Here is an 18,676-nt window from a genome sequence, read left to right as displayed (position 1 = left end):
CGGAACTTAAGGAGATCAGGCTCAAGTCTGAGAGGGGCAGGGAGGCCATTCCAGAGGGAGGCACCTGTGGAGGAGAGAGCGATCTACCCCCATTCTCTGCTTGGAGAAGTGTCTGATCGGCAGAAAGTTAGAGCTAGTTGGCCAAAGGGCTCTAGCAGGGAGGTATTTAGGGAGAGAGAGTTGGATGTAGAGGGGTCCCAGGCCCCAGAAAGCCTTGTGGATGATGCAGAGGGTCTTGAACTTCAGCCTTGCAGCAACCAGGAGCCAGTGGAGAGATTTTAGGGCTAGAGGGGTGCGGTAGCTGGGGTTGAGGCCAAGGATAGGTCTTGAACTCCTATTCTGGATTAGTTGAAGGGTGCAAAGGGATGAGTTAGGCAGATTAAGGAAAAGGCTGTTGCATTAGTCCAGCCTGGTAAGGACCTGGTGAGCTCTGGAGACATTGGGCCTCATCATGAGTTGGGCGGTATCCCGGCTGTAATTGCGCCGGGATAACACCCAAAGCAATTAGCAGTACCACAACTCAGTCTGGCACAATTTGCGCCGGATCCACAGTTGTGGTGGTACTGTTAGTCCCCATTTGTTATGAGTCCGTAGGACTCTATGGGATTTTTTTGCGCTTTTACCGCCGGCGGAACTCCAAACGTTGTTCTGGCATTGAGCCCCATTGATGACATTTGAAGACCTGCAGAATTGCTTACTTTGACTGCCTCAGTACCTTTCTGGTAAATAACCTTTGTTACGATTGCACTATCCTGCAACAAAAGCACTTTGCCCTGTCTGGCCCAGGGCCAATCTGTGCCCTTACATCCTTGGAACGTGCAGCCACATTAGGTATGTTTGGATTCAGCTTACTTGGTCGGCTTCTCCAAAGTAAGCCTCACTCCTGGTATTGCTACAACCATAATATTAACTTTTAAAATTCAGATCTTGAACCTCCGTTTATTTGATCCCGGTGGATATTAATGACTAATTTTGTGACATATATTTTCTCCAATGAAAATAAAGGGGCCGCACAAATCCTAGGGCCTGTTATTAAGTAATTATTTCATGTTCTCTCTGAAATCTGTTGCACTTTATTTTTATAAGATATTCTTACGTATATGTTTCTTCGCTGTTAAGCGAGTAAAGGAGATTAATGCATAATAGTAAGCCTGCGGTATTGATATAGAATGTGAGCGTGCTCTCTAAAATCATACATCCAGTGCTTTCAGCTGTAAAGAATGACTATTCCATCCGTTCTGTTTGTTTCGCTTTACATTCTGGCATTTCTAATTACGAATAACAGCACTACAAGTCCCAGAAAACAATGAAAATAAAGTGCACCGGGAGCTACGCAGACTAGAGCTGGGACAGTTGGAGATTTATGTAACTTCCTGGTAACGCCTCAGAATCTGCACATGAATGTACGTACCTACTGCTCCGCTCCAACCACTAATGTTACACCTCCTGTACTGCACGGGCTCCTCCCCCCTGCAGGTGCATGCTTTGTGCTGCGAGCAGGCAGAGCCTCTGTTCCCACAAGGATGAAGTCTGCAGCCTGTGGCGGTGACTGAAACCGTGGAAGCAGCTAAACAGGGTGAGCGTCCAGAAACGTGACATGTTTGTGCCCGCAGATAGCAGGAGGGTACTTGTGGATGCGGGCTTGCATTTTGTACGGCAGTGGTTTTAGTCCGGCTGAATTCACGGCGTTCTGCGGAGGCAGTAGGGTTCCAGAGCCCCCTCGCGTCCGGAGAGCGCTGTCCGTCATTTTGTTTTGCTGGGCCGGCCTTCTGAATGAAATGCAAATGAGGTAGCTGGTCTGCCGCTTGCCTGTCAGGAGGATTTTAGTGAAAAATCGCTCACTGGAAACGTCCTTTCTTTAACACTTTTAACTTTCTTATGGTCCAATTGTTTCATTGAGGGCGGGTTCCTTGCCAATCCGCTTTGTTTGAGGCAATGTATCGACTAGTTATTTTCCATGTCCTTCCTTTTAAAAAGTATTGACTATCCACCTTCAGCTTTAAGTACAGTAGGTGCCTACGTACCTGTTGGTGTGTGACACTTTCCGTCCCCACACTCCTAAAAATCTTTGGTATGACGCATTTTTGGATTGTGATACTAAATTGTGCTATATTTTCAAAGTGATGTGGAAGCAAGCGTGCGCAGTTGTTCCCTACCCGCTTTTCCTTTAAATGCTGCTTTGCAAACCACCGCAAGTAAACAATGCCTGCAGAAACTTTGAAATGTTGCGAGAAATGGCCCTTGCTTGTTACAGCGCTGGGTTTTACAGTCCCAGATCTGTTCTTTGTTTCTGGGAGATGAAAACTACTTTTGATGGGATTATGCACTAATCGCTAAAGGGGGTTTAGGTCTCCGGCGGGTTTCGAATAAAACTGCATTATGGGCCACGTCCTGGCAGTCATCTCGCGTTTATTGTTTGCATCCTAAATCAAAGAAACGGTGCTGGTACTAGTAGGCAGTGGGGCTTCGGTTTAGTTTTTTTTTCCTTCACACACGTCAGTAGTTTTCAGTTAGCCTGGATGAAATTTGATCTTTTAGGTGTGGCTATTTCGTGCTCTTTTCTGTCACCTTTTGTTATTGTTTTGAAAACCTTTTATTGTGCAAGGAATCTAGGTAACATTTTCAAAACTAAGTTATGGGCTGCAATCTATATCGGTCAAGCAAACTGGATTTTGCATTCCTCTTGGTTCGTTTAAGAATTTGTATAGTGCTGCATGCTACTGTATGGTAGCCTCCAAGCGCTAAAAGAGGCGGGGTTACAAATGGTGGGAGGGAGATAATCTTTCCCAAACGGCGATGGGAGGCAACCCAGACCTCAAAGGACTGTGAAAAGTGTGTTCGAGCCAAAAGGTGGAAGGATTCCACAGGGAATCAATGTATGTAGTGTGATGTTGGGACCGTGTGAAGATTTTAGTCAGTGCAGGAGCGCTAGTGATGGAGGTTACAGATGATATTGTGCATTTTATTGTGGAATGTTGAGTAAGTGATGCCTACAAGCTCTGCTGAGTTTCTAGGAATGACCCTTAGTTGGTGCAGGTAGCTGAGGATGGGTGGCTGGTCAGTTTATTGTTATGAACTAACGCGGAACTGCCGCTAAGAAGATGCTGAACTAAAGAAGTTTATTTTTGCGTAACTGGGACTAAAGTGGACTCCTTGGACTTCAATCATAACTTTTTGTTAACAAGTTGAAAGAAGCTGGTGCTGTGGAGAGGTGAATGTAAAGAGACAGCTGCCCTTGCCACCCAAGAAGAATCCTTAACTCATGGTGGCAGCCACCGGGAGCAGTGCCCTTCTGGGATCAAGGAGTGTGTGGCAGCCATTAAGACTGCATATGGCACTGGGGAGATCACTGGGATCCTGGGGCCATGGCTGTTGTCTGAAAAGATCCCTGATGGGTCAAAAAGCACACGTCTGATGGAAGCAGAAGATCACTGGCCTGGCCAGTGATGGCAAGGTAAAGTGCCATGGTGGGAGTTGTTAAATCGGTGGTGTTGGAGAGGAACTTCTTTTTTTTTTTTTTAATCAACATTGTCCCTTATTTTCCCCCCTCGCACCCCCCCAGTTTTAACGTCTTTGCAATACCACTGCGACCCTTTGCTGTGTCCATCTTAGCCTGTGAACATATCAAGAATGCGGATCTTGTGTGGGCACCATTGCAGCATGTAATCTCTTTTCAGGAATTCTATGGCGTCTCCCCAGTCTGTGGCGAACTTCTGTCTGTCCCGTTGAAGATTATATGTGATTCTCTCCATTACTACATAGGTCCATATCCTGTGGAGCCAATCTAGCCATGCTGGTATAAGGTAGCCCATAAAGTTCAGTTTTTGTATTATCTTTGTGAATGACTTGTCTGGGGGGGGGGGGCCCACATGCCACACATCCATATTTCTTCTCCTAGGTTGGCCGCTCCCTTGAACATTTCCTGCATCTGAGTTTTCACTTCCACCCAGAATTGTGGAGAGGAACCTCTGATACAGGGAGCACCTGTGTAGTCCGGTGTCGTACTGCAATGGATTCAGTAGCGGAGGGTGCTGTGTTTTATGGCTGGGTTCCTCTGGAGGAGAACTCTGTTGCAGGCTACCACTGGAGGCATGGAGCAATTGTGGGCAGGCGGGACAGCCAGAGCAGTTTGATATGGTGTCTGCTGAAGGCACCTTGCTCCAGGGTGCAGTGACCAATGTGGGGCAAGTCTGATGCCACATTATGGTCTGCTGAAGTGAAGGTACTTGTTGCTGGAGAGGGTGCAGTAGTTGAAGGTCTGTACTACCCAAGAAATATCCTGCACTGTTGATTCTTACTGAGGCGTACAGTCCCGGTGCAAGCTAGTGGGGACAGGGTCTGATATATTTATTTGAGGATCAATGTGTTTCAACCAGGAACGCCACATACAACTGGGTAATCCTGCATTAGGTGTCATACAATATACAGCGGTGGTTGCGTGCTGGTGGAAGATGAGGGTGGGGGTAATGGTACAGATAACAGTGATAGCACAAGTGTGTGAAGAAGACAGGTTGAAACAGTAACTTATATATTGTACGGTGGGTAGGGGGAAGACAGGAAGGAGGAATGATGTGGGAGTAGGTGCAGAAAACCCCTTCTAAATTGAAGTGGTTTTCAGTGAGGACTTGAAGGAATGGGTATTTTTGGTATTTTTGAGGTGACACAAATGGGTGTTCTAGTGAAGCAGGGCAAAAGTGAGAAGAAGTATAATGGAGGTCCCAGAGATTATGGAGTAAGGAGGCGCAGAAGGTGCCTGGTGAAGTGGGGTGAGGTATAGTATCTACTAGGGAGAGAGGAACAAGTGCGCACAGGGATTTAAAGACCAGCGGTAGGAATTTAAGAAGAGATTGCTTCCATATTGAGAGCCAACCAGGATGGTTGAAGAGCGGGGAAGATTTAGATGGTATGTGTGGCAAAGTTGAGAACCTTGAGTAGAGGGGAAGTCCAAGAAGGAGGCTGGTACACTATGCATCAATGAATCAGATTAGAATTATGGTTTTGGTGGAGTTGAAAAGGAAGGAGCCGGTTGTCAGATACTGGGAAGGCTGATCCTGGCCACAGTCGCAACCAAACTGGCAATCTGTTGGTGAAGGAGGAAAAAAAAGGAGATGGGTGAAGAAAGTGGGGAAATTAGTGACAGTAAAGTAGATTACATTGGTCTTAGAAGAGTTTCTCGATGGACAGCGATTTGCCATCAATAATAAGCTAAGGGAAAGAGAATAATTGGGTTTCGTCTATAAATAGGTGATCATGGAAACCAAAGTAGGAAATTTGATGTTGGATGGGAGGAGGTGTAGAGGATGAATGGAGTGGGCCAAGGATGCCAGCTTGGGGGAAGCCAACTGGGTGAGGGGTTGGGTGAGAGCTGTTGGTGTTGCAATAGTTAAAGATCAGTGCAAGAGGCTTGCCATTTAAATGTAGTTCGCTGGATGCAAAAATATTCTAGGGCCTGAAGGAGGGAAAAGGGGTCTCTGTGTCAAAGGACGCCAGTAAGCTAAGGAATGAAGATATTTTGAAGTAGTATCGAAGTTAGAAACATGGATGAATGCTGTTGCGAAATGCAGGCTATAGAAACCAGATTATAATGGGTCTCTGAGATTTTTAGTGTGAAGGAAAGAGGACATTCTGTAGAAACGAGACATTTAAGGTATTTAAAGTAATGTGAGAGAAGTGATACTGATAGTTGGTGGAATTGCCAGTGGCAGCTGATGGCTTTTTGAGGATCTGAATAACAGTAGGAGTTTTGAGTACTAGGAACTGTGGGTCGCCGCACCTGACTCACTGTTGTTGTTTCAGATCTTAAATGCACTTGCAGCCGATAGGTAGAAACTGGAAGGCCCGTGCTCGTGGTGCCTAATGTGTATGCCCTGGTAGATTGGTTGTAGTTTCTACTCAATTGGCGCTGGTGCTATAATTAATATAGAATAAGTATTCATCCCCACTCAGCTGAGTACAACTCGACAAACAATTCAAATAATAACAATCATTTGTATGGCATCATTCGTAAGTAGATCAGAGCTTAGGGGAAAACACAACAGAAGGAAGAGTAGGTGAGCAAGTATTAGTAGGATTTACAGATGAGGAGGCCGTCAATGCAGGGTGGTGGGGATTAGCATCGGGGTGGGCTCACCTGGTGGGTGTCTGTCCTTGGTGGGGATTAAGGTTGAGAGAAGAGGAGACTCTTGGTTGCTCAGTGGTGTTCTGAGTGGATTTAGGAGCGGAGGGTTTGGTCAAGGTTCGTTGTAGTCATCAATGGTTGGTACCTGGGTGTGTGGTGAGACATGGTTAGTGCAAGAAAAGTCATGAAGCCCGCTATGTCTAATGTTCGGTGTGAGCATAGTATTGCGTGGGGGTGAGATGGAGGAGATGGGTGTTGGCAGGGTGTTGTGGCGCCCTCATCTTGCTGGCGGTGAGTTACCTGTTTTGGTGGGGTGGGTCTGGTGTGCTGACGATCAGGGATGGACTGGGGAGTGTAGTACGACAATGTCCAATTTCACGTGCGCTCGCCGAGGAGCAACTAAATATGGCTCGTATGCCATTAGATAAAGGGCATCATACCTCTAGGTAGGTATGTGGTTGCGAGTCCCGTGGTGCAAAGGAGTGCATGGCGGGTTATTACTGCGGGGCTTGTGTGCCCAAGAACTCATCTGTTCCAGTTCTGCATTGGGGAAAATGGGTATTGCAGTGGATCAGACCAATGTGGCTACCCCTCTGTCCAGCTTCTCACTTGGAGAAGGCAGAGGGGTCCGTGGATGCTGAGAAGATTAGCGAGGTATTGGTAGGGCTGGCCTCGTTTGAGGAGAGGGGCGTGTGGGCTGGTATTCTCTGTTCCCAAGGGATACCACAAGGGGTTGGCTTGGTCCAGTGTTTGGGGATTTCGTTAACCGTGGGAAATGGGAACAGGTGCATCTAGTAGTGGGGAGCTGCTCGTTGCGGTGGACCTGACGTTGGCAATGCAGGGCTCGGGTGCCCGGGGACCCCTCAGTCGAGCCTCTCAGTTGGAGGAGGCAGAGGGGTTCATTCGTGCTGTTGGTAATTCGTGAGGCAGTTTGGGGCTAACCTCGTGTTTGGAGAGGGGCGTAGGGCCTAATTTACTTGGTGCCCAGGGGATACCACGGGGGGAGGTGGTTGAGACTGGCGTTGGCGAGTGCGTTTACCCGTGAGAGAATGGGAACGGGTACATCTATTGGTGGGTAGCCGCTCAACTGTGTCTGTCTGTTTGTTTCCCCGTCGGTTCGGAGTGCACAGAAAAGGCTTCCTGGTCTAGCTATTATAAAGCGGCCAGGTATTGGGCAGATGGCACGCAATCCTATTGGGTGAAGTTTGTGTGAACATTATTGGCTGGTTGTACCAGGCTGGTCAGCCCCTGGCTGAAGCGGGTTGTGGCGCTCGGGTGCTAGTGCTTGGGCTCGCATGGAGAGAGCCAGAGGATGAAAAGGGGGTGGGGGGAGCATGGGGTGATTTGTTTGCAGTTGCGTTGCTGTTTGTGGTGAGAAGTGGGATGGGCTAGCTTGTTGGGCTGGGCAACTTGCTGGCAGGTCAAGGGGGATGTGGTCCTCATGGGGATGATGGATCCAAGGATCTATGAATCTGTTACTGTATGGAACAGTTCATGTTGCTGGGTTGGACAGGGCAGTTGGCTGGTAGGTCATGGTGGGCTGTGACCCTTATGGGGATGTGGGATCCATGTATCTAGGAAACTGTGGATGTATGTAAAAGTTCACATTGCTGCTGTGGTTATGATTGGCGTAAAGTGGCAGGATCCCAGAGTTCCATGATAGGGAGATTTGTGCCTAGATCTTGGTCCTGATGGGGGATGCTCTCCAGGTGGGTTGGTGGTGGGTCAGGGGGTCCAGCATTTGATTTTTATAGTCGCTGGGCATTTAATGCTGTTGGCCGGGTTCCTACCTTAGTCTGGCAGGAGGTGCTATATTGAAACATGACATGTTTATATGCAATAGACAAATTATGATCTACATTAATGTCATATCACAAAAAGACATTGAACTCGTGTTTTGTGTTTAAGCCGAGCTCTGTGTTGCGTGTTTTACAAATGAGTCTGTCTCATTTTGCGCAGTCATAGGGCTCTGTTTCCTCCTCTTCCGGTTTGATCATCTCCAACCCGACAAATGGGATCTCTTTCTGGTTGTCCATCTGGTGCTGTTCTTGCCAGTGGGTCGATAGTGGGTATCTTGCTTCGGCTGTTTTGAGGGAGTTGAGGTGTTCCCTGTTTCTTGTGTGTAGTTTGAGTATCGTGCTCCCTATGTACTTTAGGCCACACACGCATATGATTATGTAAATTACAAATTTAGTCCTACAGTTGATAAATTGGTCAATTTCTTTTCTCCTGTATTGTGCCAAATTGTACACTCTTGGTGGTCTGCATTTGTGGAATCCTGGTACAATTTTTATGTTAGCCAATTGCTTGTGGTGGTTGCCAGAGGTTCCATAAAGGAGGGAGTCTGCGTACTCCTCATTGTAGGTGCCTGACAATAGGATATTTTAGGATTGTCTTTTATCCATTCCTGTATATCTTGGTGTACACTCCAAGGATATGCCAATGTTTGGTTAGTATCTTCTGGAGTTTGGTGCTGTCCATATTGTATCCTGTCACAAACCGGATGTTTTTGGCAGACTGTGCTGTATCTTCTCTGTGCTTTGGTTTGAGCAGTTTGGTCCTGGGGATTGCGCTCAAATGGTTGATCGCTGTTGTGATGTTGGTCGGCTTGTATCCTCTTCTTAAGAATCTTTTACATAATGGGTCACATTCTTCAATGTAGGTGCTTGTTGTCCTGCAGTTCCTACGTGCCCTGATGAATTCACCTTTGGGTATGTTTTCAATGACATTCCTCCTATGACAACTAGTGGAGAAGAGGACCGAGTTAACCTCTGTGGGTTTCCTGTATGTTCTGGTTTCTAGGCCATTGTGTGCGACAGAGATTCTGATGTCCAGAAAATTGATAGTGTGCTCGTTTTCTGTCCCTGTCAGCTCTATCCCAACGCTGTTGGTGTTTAGAAATGCCTTGTATTCATCCAGTACTTCCTTGCTGCCTGTCCATATGAGTAAAATGTCGTTGATGAAGCGGTACCATTTTAAGATATACCTCTTGTATTTGTCCTCACTGAAGGCATATACTTGTTCTTATTTGTTCATGAATAGATTGGCAATGGCTGGTGCATATGTTGCTCCCTTGGCGATACCCTTCTTCTGTTTGTAGCATGTGCCATCAAACAAAATAATGCTGTTAGCCGGTGAAAACCCCAGTAATTCCTTGATCGTTGTCGGTGCAAATAGTGTGATGCTGAGGTTTGCGAAAAGGCAAAATCTATCGCATCCAGGGCCTGCCTGTGTTCAATGGCTGTATAGAGTGCCTTGACGTCTAGGGGCACTAGTAGGTAATTGATTTCCCATGTGATGTCTTGTAAGACTGCCAGTGTGTGTATTGTGTCTGGTAAGTAGGTTGGGATCTTGGGGACTTCTCTTTCAATCACACCATTGATGTATTTTGCCATGGGTTCATTGATGGATCCAATTGCACTTACTATGGGTCTGCCCTCCAGTATTTTGATGAAGGGTTTGTGCACCTTTGATAAAAAGTAGATGGTTGGTGTCCTTGGATGATCTGTTCTTAGGTATTTGGCCTCATCATGGGTCAGGATGGTGCCATTTCTTTATGAGCTGAACTGCTTGTTCCTTGATGGTACCAATTGGGTTCATTGGTAGTGCCTCATAACATCTTGTTGTTTGGAGGTGTGTCCGGGCCATCTGGAGTTAATCTTCCCTGTTCATAATGACAATATTGTCTCCTTTATCTGCTTCCTTTATTATCAGGTCTGTGTTGTTGCGTAGATTTTTCACTGCCTGCAGTTCTTGGCTGTTAAGGTTTGTAAGTGCTCTTTTGTGTTGTTTACGAGTCTTGTCTTGCATTCTCTAGAGATCTCTGGAAACTGCTTTTGAGAAAATGTCAATCGCATTATCTCTCTGTAGGTTTGGAGTGAATGTTGACTTCCCTTTGTACTCTTTAGTTCTGATATTGCATTCTTCAATATCCAGGTTCTGCATGACTGATTCTTTGGTCTGTTCCTCCTCAGCAGTGAGGCATGGTAGATTGACTAGCAGGTGGGTATGATCCAATGTATCCATTGTTACATTGCTGATGGTAGGTTTGGTTGTTATTTTAGTTTACCGGTTCACCTTCTTAGAGAAGTATTTTTTAAGTTTGAGCTTCCTGGTGAACATGAGAAGGTCAATGTGTGCATTGGTGTAATTCAGTTTGTTGGTTGGCGCAAAGGATAATCCTCTATTGCGAATAGTTTTTTTCTGCTTCTGTTAGTGGAAGGTGGGCATCCAGGGACCCATCTGCCTTCTCTAAATGAGAAGCTTGACAGAGGGGTCCCCGGGCATCCGAGCCCTGCACAGTCACAGTGGTCCGATCCACTGCAATACCCATTTTCACCAATGCAGAACTAGAACAGATGAGTTCTTGGGCACACGAGCCCCGCAGAAATAACCTGCCATGCACTCCTTTGCACCACGGGACTCGCAACCACATATCTACCTAGAGGTATGATGCCCCTTATCTAAGGGCATACAAGCCATATTTAGTTGCTCCTCAGCGAGCGAATGCGAAATTGGACATTGTCGTACTACACTCACCAGTCCATCCCTGATCGTCAGCACACCAGACCGACCCCACCAAAACAGGTAACTCATCGACAGCGAGAGGAGGGCGCCCTGACACCCCGCAAACACCCATCTCCTCCATCTCACCCCCACACAATACTAAGCTCACACCGCATATTGGACAAAGTGGGCTATATGACTTTTCTTGCACTAACCATGTCTCACCACACATCCAGGTGCCAACCATTGATGACTACAACGAACCTTGACCAAACCCTCTGCGCCTAAATCCACCCAGGACACCATTGAGCAACTAAGAGACTCCTCTTCTCTCAACCTTAATCCACAACTAGGACAGACACCCACCAGGTGAACTTGCCCCTATGCTAATCCCGACCACACTGGATTGACAGCCTCCTCATCTGTAAATCCTACTAATACTTGTTCACCTACTCTTCCTTCCCTTGTGTTTTCCCTACACTCTGATCTAATTACGAATGATGCCATACAAATGATTATTATTTGAATTGTTTTTCTCCACTGTGATGTATCTGAACAATACTGATGTATGGGGTTATGCATATCTGACACTCCACTTGCTGCTATTGCTCTTCGTGTGATGTAATTTGTGAATCGGACCCACGATCGAATGCCTTATTCGTTATCACCCCCATGTCACATCACTGAATATGGATGCAAATCACTCACTGCAAATCACTCACCCTGCACTTACCACCAATTATGATAATGCAATATCTGATATTTTATAGACCTAATTAACCTTGGTAGCCTTGATGAAGACCTGTTTGGTCGAAACACATGTCGGCACGACTTTAAGAAGAATTTTAATAACCTTAACACATTACTGTATAAGGAACAGTTGAATTATTCATAAAGAACAAAATAAACCAAATAAAAAAGAAATCGGGAATCTTGTGGACTCTACCTACCTACTCAGCTTAGTGGGTATAAATACTTATTGTATATTAATTATAGCACCAGCGCCAATTGAGTAGAAACTACAACCAAACTATCTGAGTAACAGTAGCCACCTTGAAAAGGTTGGCATTAACGCCAAGAGGAAGAGAGAGGGAGGAGAGATGGGAACATGCAAGAAGTACCAGTTTCGTAGCTGTCTGAGGGACACAAGGGTCAATGGAGGCATAGGAAAGGATGGCAGTCCAGAGGATGGGGCAAGTTCAAGAGGAGAGGTTAGGTGGAATGAGCAGGGGGAAAGAATGAAGAAGGGCAAAGTCAGCTAGTTGAGTTGTAAGGATGGACTGGATTTGATTTTATGTTTTGGAAGAGAAGTAGGAGACCACGTAAAAAGGGGAGAACGAAGAAGAGATTGCCTTCGTGTGAGGAGGATTCAGCGTGGTTTGTACTACAGATCAGTTTGCATGTATGAAAACAGGTTGCTGGTAATATTCGTGAAATAGGATGCTTTGGCAGAAGCAAGGGCAGAGATGAAAGGAAGAAGGGCATTCTCACAGGAGAGCAGGGATGCAATCTTTGTGTCACTTACGGAAGTGGCATTGGATTTATTTTTTGAGCAGGCAGATCTGGGGGTAATACAGGGCTCGAGGCATGGGACAAAAGGGGTTAAAATTGCTCATTGGTACAATTGGGATTGCAGGAAGTCAAGGTGGAGCCCAAGGTAAGGGAACCTAGGGGGCCAGGAGGTTTATTCGATTAGGAGGCTGGTGGGAGGAGTTGTGACAGTGAACTCAAAAGTGAGTGGCATGAAGTTGGAGGGTGGAAGAGGGTCAGAGTAGTGGATCTTGTTGAGGTCCAACCCCACCTCTTTTGGGCAAATTGGAGGAGTAAGAGAAGGTATCCGTGTCACTGTGAAGGGCAGCTGGATTTTCAAAATCAAGGAGAGGGAACCAGTTCGCAGAGATAACAAAGGCTACTCGGGTGGGTTATGGGAGCCAAACTCTGCAGTGATTAAATAGTTTATTTTGGAGATAGGGTATTGCAGAGTCTGAGTTTCAAAGCAGGAGAGTTGAGGGAGAGCAGGGAACAGTTGGCAGGAAGGGTAGATAAGTTTTGGGAGAGTAGGGAGGGGTAGACTAGAGGGATGGGGAGAGCTTGCACGTTATGAATGAGGGGGTTGAGCACAGGGTGAGTGGCATTGGGGAGCAAGAGAAAAGTACTTGGAGGAGGGGCATAGGACTAACCGTACCAATGAGGGCAGTGACCAGCATGATGAGAAGAACTAAGTACATGCAGGGGAGATACAGTTGCACAGAACCAGTCTGCTGTGCATCATATGGATGCTGCTACACATCAAATAACAGTGTGGCATTAAAAAGATTGTAATAATTAACGTTGCGTTGGGCGAATGAATGCTTTTCATAGTTATGAGGAAATCATGATTTATAAATTGTAATTGCTTTTCTACCTATAGAGAGGGTTGGGGAAAGATATGTGTTTGAGTAGAATATTTTATTAGAAATGTGCTGCTGTTGTGGGGGAGGGTTCTCTATGGTTGCGTAATGAGGGAGGCATATATGCTGGGGAGACACTTTAGTATGTTGTTTTGATTTGTGGGTGTCCCATACTAGTGACGGGTGTAGGTACCTAGGGTTTGTTGTTTGTCTGTATTGTTGCATTCTAGTGAGGCATGCCGGTGTGTATGTGTTATTTGCTCTGTTAGGTGTGCATGCTTGGAAGGCATGCATGTTGCGTTTTTGATTGTAGCATGCCAGGGCGGGTTGTGGGTGTAGGATTGAGTGCTGTGCAAGCATGTGAATGCAATTTATTGCGGTGCAAAATCACAACCCTTGTTGTAGTTGATATATTTACCCAGTTCCTTTGTGAGTAGGGGTGACTGCCCTTTTGTGTTTATGACTACATAAACGGGACGGGAGGATAGCTTTGCTGCAACGCATGGGTCTTGGAAGCAAGACCACGCTGAACAAACACGTTTGGGGGAAAAATAGAAATAACGAGCGCATTATAAATAACTTACCCTTCCACAATGAAACTAGCACCTAGATAACTACGGGTTATGTGAGCTGTAAATTAATATTAAAATAAATGCAGAATAATATCAGTCCTTCTGCTCTAGGGTAAGTTCATATTTTTTAAACTCTGTTTTAAAGTTTATCTAAACACTTCCTTAGACCCTGGTTGATTGATCACATCTCCTTAGCCCTAGATCATCTACTTAGGCTGCTCCTATTTGTTGCACCTAACTCACCTTTTTGTACAAACTACCCCCTTCCCATTCCTCAGCAGTGGGAGATGCAAAGACACTCTTTTTCTGTGCACATAATGATGTTAATAGAACTTATTGCAGTGATGAAAAGCTTTAAATCAAATAAACAGATGATGAAAATAAAATCCGGCAGTGCATTCGTAAAGCTAGCAATTCAAGAGCACCTGGCCCTGATGGCCTGTCCAACATGCTCCTAAAGGAGGAACCAGAACTATAGGGAGACCTTCTGAGAACATTGTTGGAAGAGATTAAAAGCTTAAGGCAGGCACTGAACTCCTGGAGGTGCTCCATTGTTGTTGCAATCTTTAAGAAGGGTGACGGGTCGTACCCGAGGAATTACCGTCCTATCGACCTTCTTGACATCGTGGGGGGGAAGATATTTGCCAAACTGTTCCTAAGTTAACTAGAGGACTGGATGGGCAAGTTGGACTGATTTGACTTGTGGCAGTCGGGCTTCGTCTGGGTAATTGGAACTTCACTAAACGTCTTCTTGATAAACCATTTGAAAGCTCGAGTTGCGAAGCCCAAGACCAGAATATATTTTGCTTTTATCGATCTGGCTCCGGCCTTCGACTCAATTGACAGAGACCTACAATGGCTTAACTTGGAGAAGTGGCAATGCCCAACTGACATCTTGGAAGCCTTCACAGATCTTCACACTGGAACCTCGCTGCAAATAAAGCTGGACCAAAGGGGCACACAGTCATGCGTAATCAAGACATTGAGAGGGTTGAAACAGGGCTGCCCTCAAGCTCGGGCCTTGTTCTATTTATTCATATCAGACCACCCAGAAGCTCTGAGAATCGCAGGAGTTTCCTACCATAAATTGCCGGAACACCACTGGATCACCTACTGTATGCGGATGACTTAGTCTTAATCGACCAAACTCCAGTAGGCTTACGCCAGCTGAATGTGTTACACATTTATGCCCAGAACAACGCCCTAAAAGTCAACGTGGGGAAAACAAACATCCTGATATTGCAGCCTGCTAAAGGGAGGAGATCCAACAAAACATTGTGGTACCTGAGCAACGAAAGACTGACTACAGCAGATTAATTTATATACCTCTGAGTGCTTATCAACACTGCCCTGAGAGATGTGTTGAGGAACAAAGACAACATCTTTGATCACAAGGTAGATTACTCCAAAAAAAATATGGCAACTTATCCATCATTCCCGTGGTGACCTTCTATAAAATGAAGATCGTACCTATAATAACGTATGGGCCGGAAGCTTCACTGGCTCTTCCACATAAGATGTGAACTCCTTGGAAAGCCTCTTTTGGAAAAAAAGTGCTAAAACTGCTGAACTGTGTTCCTATACATGTGATTCGACAAGAATTAGGCAAGATCTCGTTATTGGCATTAGTAAAATGGAAGGACTTTGGCACTGTATCAGAAATGCCTTTTGGCAACACCCCTAAGAGGCTTCTCCTTGCTGAAATGAACACTCACGGTTGGACGTAAGCAATCTCTACTTGACTGGACAAATGCTTGTGTGGAAGTCTTGAATAGCCTAGACAAAACGGAGGCATAATTGATGATTAACCCAGCATTCATGAAAGTAAAGGTCTGGCGACCAAACTGGATAGCGACACAGGATCAATCAAGTACAGTTTAAACTATACAGCGATCATGTCCCGGTGACCAGGCCCTTCAACACCCTCCCAAAATATCTGATAAGATACCCTTGTGTCTTTCTTAGGACACTCCATGAGATTTAGGATGAACTTCTAGCCTACCCTAGAGGTGTTGACAAAAAGGAACAAAACTGGTGAAACAAGTGACTGATGCAGATTTTGTAAGGGGGACTGTGAAAAAGAAAGCCTGAAACATCTTTTGTTATTCTGCGGAGCTGTCTCAGGACTCAGAACACAAATCCTGGGCAAATCTTTTGATGAAATTAAGTCAATCTCAGATGAGGAATGGTGGTCAATATTCATGCAGGCGCAACGGATCTCCTTAATTATTGCTTTGACATCGTTCTTGGGGAAACTGTTAAAACTAACAATTAGATAATAAGCAATATAAAAAAGGCACATATGACCCGTTGACAAGGACCTCCAGACCCCCCGTGTGTGGAGGTAATTCTTTTCTTCTTTTTTTTCATCTTATTGAACGTTTTATATGGAGGTGAAAGACTTAATTTAAGTCAAATCACCTAATAAATAAATAAAGATGTAAACAAATTGGTACATATGTCTCCCTTTCGAAATAATGTAAGGTATAAAGAAAAGAAAATTGGTCAAGCGTGAAATCAACCACTCTTCTTAGTTTCTAACCCTGCTCTCAGTGTTGCTTGGATTTATTCAGACACTATACAATGAACGACTGAAAAGGAGGCATGTATGTGTGATTGCTATTCGTTCCTGCATGGATAAAGGGGTTTTTGACATTCCTTTTGTGTTAATTTTCGGAATGTTAAGTGTCATGGATCGCACATGAATACCTTAGTGGTTGCTGAATGGTATTCACATGGTAAACCTCAATGCCACTGTCGGAATTAATTCAGTGTAGGAATATAGTGTTTGGATGTCTATCCTTGCATTTCTGTGTTTCTTGTTTTTTCCGTAAGCGTGGAGGAATATTGTTTGTGTGTGTAGGAGTGTCAGTGAGAAAAATTACCTGTCATTAACATTGTTACTGAATAATGCAAGCTGAGCTGAGTGCTGTAGAAAGGACAGTTGATGAGTGGCCTGGCTGAAGCTAGATGACTGATCGATTTATTAATTTCATGCATAAATAGTTGCCCATAACAAAGGAGCTGCTGTACAAAGAAGGCTACCATTACTTACCTTTGACTGAAGTGAATTCTTTGGTCTTCGGTCAACACTCCATAAAGCAAAATTAGTGTTTACCAGTTGAACAGGAACATTACTACTGCCACATCTTAGATGTATATGGTGGTTTGGAGAGCAGCAAGTTTGTAGATTTTAAAGCACCTGTATGGTTGGTAATGATCAAACAGTTTAGAGAGGTAAGTAGGGATGTGGCCACTGAGACCTCCATGAACCAGGCATATTGTCTTAAATTATGTTGTATAAGGAGACAGAATACAGTTTACCTTGCTGGTTTGGTGTAGTCACGTAAATTGGGCCGCCTGGTTTTGTACTTGCTGCTTAAAGACTTCACTGCGAGTCCTATCTAGATGCTGCTCGAGTAGACAAGTTGGGGTGTGGCCACGTCAAGGACTTTGGAGATTTTGTACAGGAGATGAAGAAAGTGGATGGTCCTTTTGAGCTAACAAAGAAAACAGAGCTCACTTGGCATCAAATGGGAGGACATGGTCAAATATCGGCCCCAGGTTTGGGACTGTAATAGATTTTTTCCATCAAACTAAATGGATTTTAAGGGGCTAGTTAGTGAAATTAAGCCCTTTTAGTTGTGTTTTACCAACACTTACATCTTCAACAATCGTCCAGAGGGATGTTAGAAAGTCCTGTTGTTAAATGTTTGGTGAGCTTTTGAAACCTACTGTGACATGATTATTGAAATGGCACATTTTAATGTACCAGATTTTATGTTGTCTAAAAACAGAACCTGGATTGGAGCCATGACATGACACAATCTGTGGTTTTCACGAAAATGTACACGAGTAACACTGAAGCTAATTGTTTTTTAATGTCTGGTTCGATGTTAAAAGAAAATTGCTGGGGTTCAGTTATGAAGAGTACCTGCGGTTTTCTGGTTATGTTTTAGACAGTGTAGCATTCAATGCCTTGATCGTGATTTTAGAAAATGTAAAAATAAAGTACGATTTTCAAATCTGGAAGAAAGTGATGCTCAGGAATCCACCAACACGGGATTACATAGGCTAGTAAGAGGCTACTGTTTGCTTTTCCTTTTCCATTTTATGCACTGTATAAGCTCTACAATCTTCATACGTTTTGTATGAAGCTGTTTTCTTTTATACATTACCGGGGCGGCTTTTAAAGAGAAACTGGTGAAGTCTACCGGCCATGGTACATTTCAAATGCGTGTTAAGATTACATACTGTTAATTTTCTTTTTACTCCCAGGTTAAAGTTGGAATAAAGGGGAGGGGAAGGACGTGAGTTTAGGAGTAGGAGAGGCAATGGGGTTTTGGGGGGGTCCCCTTGCCCCCCGAAAGTAGTAATTTTTACAATGTGCACCGTAAAAGGCATTTCAATATTTATTACACTTTGTAATTGTACGTCACTGTTATTTCTGCAATAAAATCACAGTGAACCGTCCAGGAACTGAGGCACAAAGTTGGGTACAGATGATGATTGGAGGACAGCGCATGTATCCGTCCACGGGAAGGCACAAAGTTGAGAAGTCTGAAAGATGGTAACAAGGAGACAAAAGAGGAACGTTCCAGTGCCCAAGTCCAAAGTCGAGCAGCAGGGGTAGCAAGCGCATTTTCACTTAAGATCATAAGAACTCCAGGCCACAGCTTGGTGCATACTACATACAAAGGAGTAGGTGAAAAGTCTAACCATGCCACCCCAGCAGTTTATCTCCAATGGGGGTAAGAGTGCACGGCCAAGCCAGGTATCCTGGGTACACAGGCGGCTCAAAAGTGGTTTCTCGCAGTCACCCCTAGTGACCCTCCTCCCCGAGGAAAGCCTCAACCAAGACACAAGCTTCACAAATGCTAAGAAAAGCGAGAAGGGGGAGGGTGGGAAGGTTTGCACAGATGAAAAAAATGATGGAAAAAGAACGGGAGGCAATAGAGACTTTCTTTCACAGTTTTACAGGACTGCACCCCCTATGACTGTTGAGAAAATAATTAAAAACATACCTATTTGCTCAATAAAGAATCGTTTGTGTCGTCATTACCAACTGCCTTTAGTTTTATGCCGGATGA

The 18,676-nt window shown here is 44.9% G+C and overlaps 1 protein-coding gene across 2 annotated transcripts in view; it reads left to right on the top strand.

Moving 5' to 3' along the window:
- The first annotated feature begins 1,454 nt into the window (after positions 1-1,454).
- The window catches only part of KIAA1671 (KIAA1671 ortholog), a 1,398,419-nt gene continuing 1,381,197 nt past the window's right edge, over positions 1,455-18,676 (top strand). For both annotated transcript variants that reach the window (XM_069619385.1, XM_069619384.1), the window contains exon 1: positions 1,455-1,576. The gene's annotated coding sequence lies outside the window, so the exon portion shown is untranslated. The remainder of the gene's footprint in view (positions 1,577-18,676) is intronic.

This window comes from Ambystoma mexicanum, chromosome 10 (genome assembly GCF_040938575.1).
Source record: "Ambystoma mexicanum isolate Mex_15411 chromosome 10, UKY_AmexF1_1, whole genome shotgun sequence".
In the NCBI taxonomy this organism is placed as follows: Eukaryota; Metazoa; Chordata; class Amphibia; order Caudata; family Ambystomatidae; genus Ambystoma; species Ambystoma mexicanum.
The sequence above is the reverse complement of the archived record's forward strand: the minus strand, read 5'-3'. Positions and strand labels throughout refer to the sequence as shown.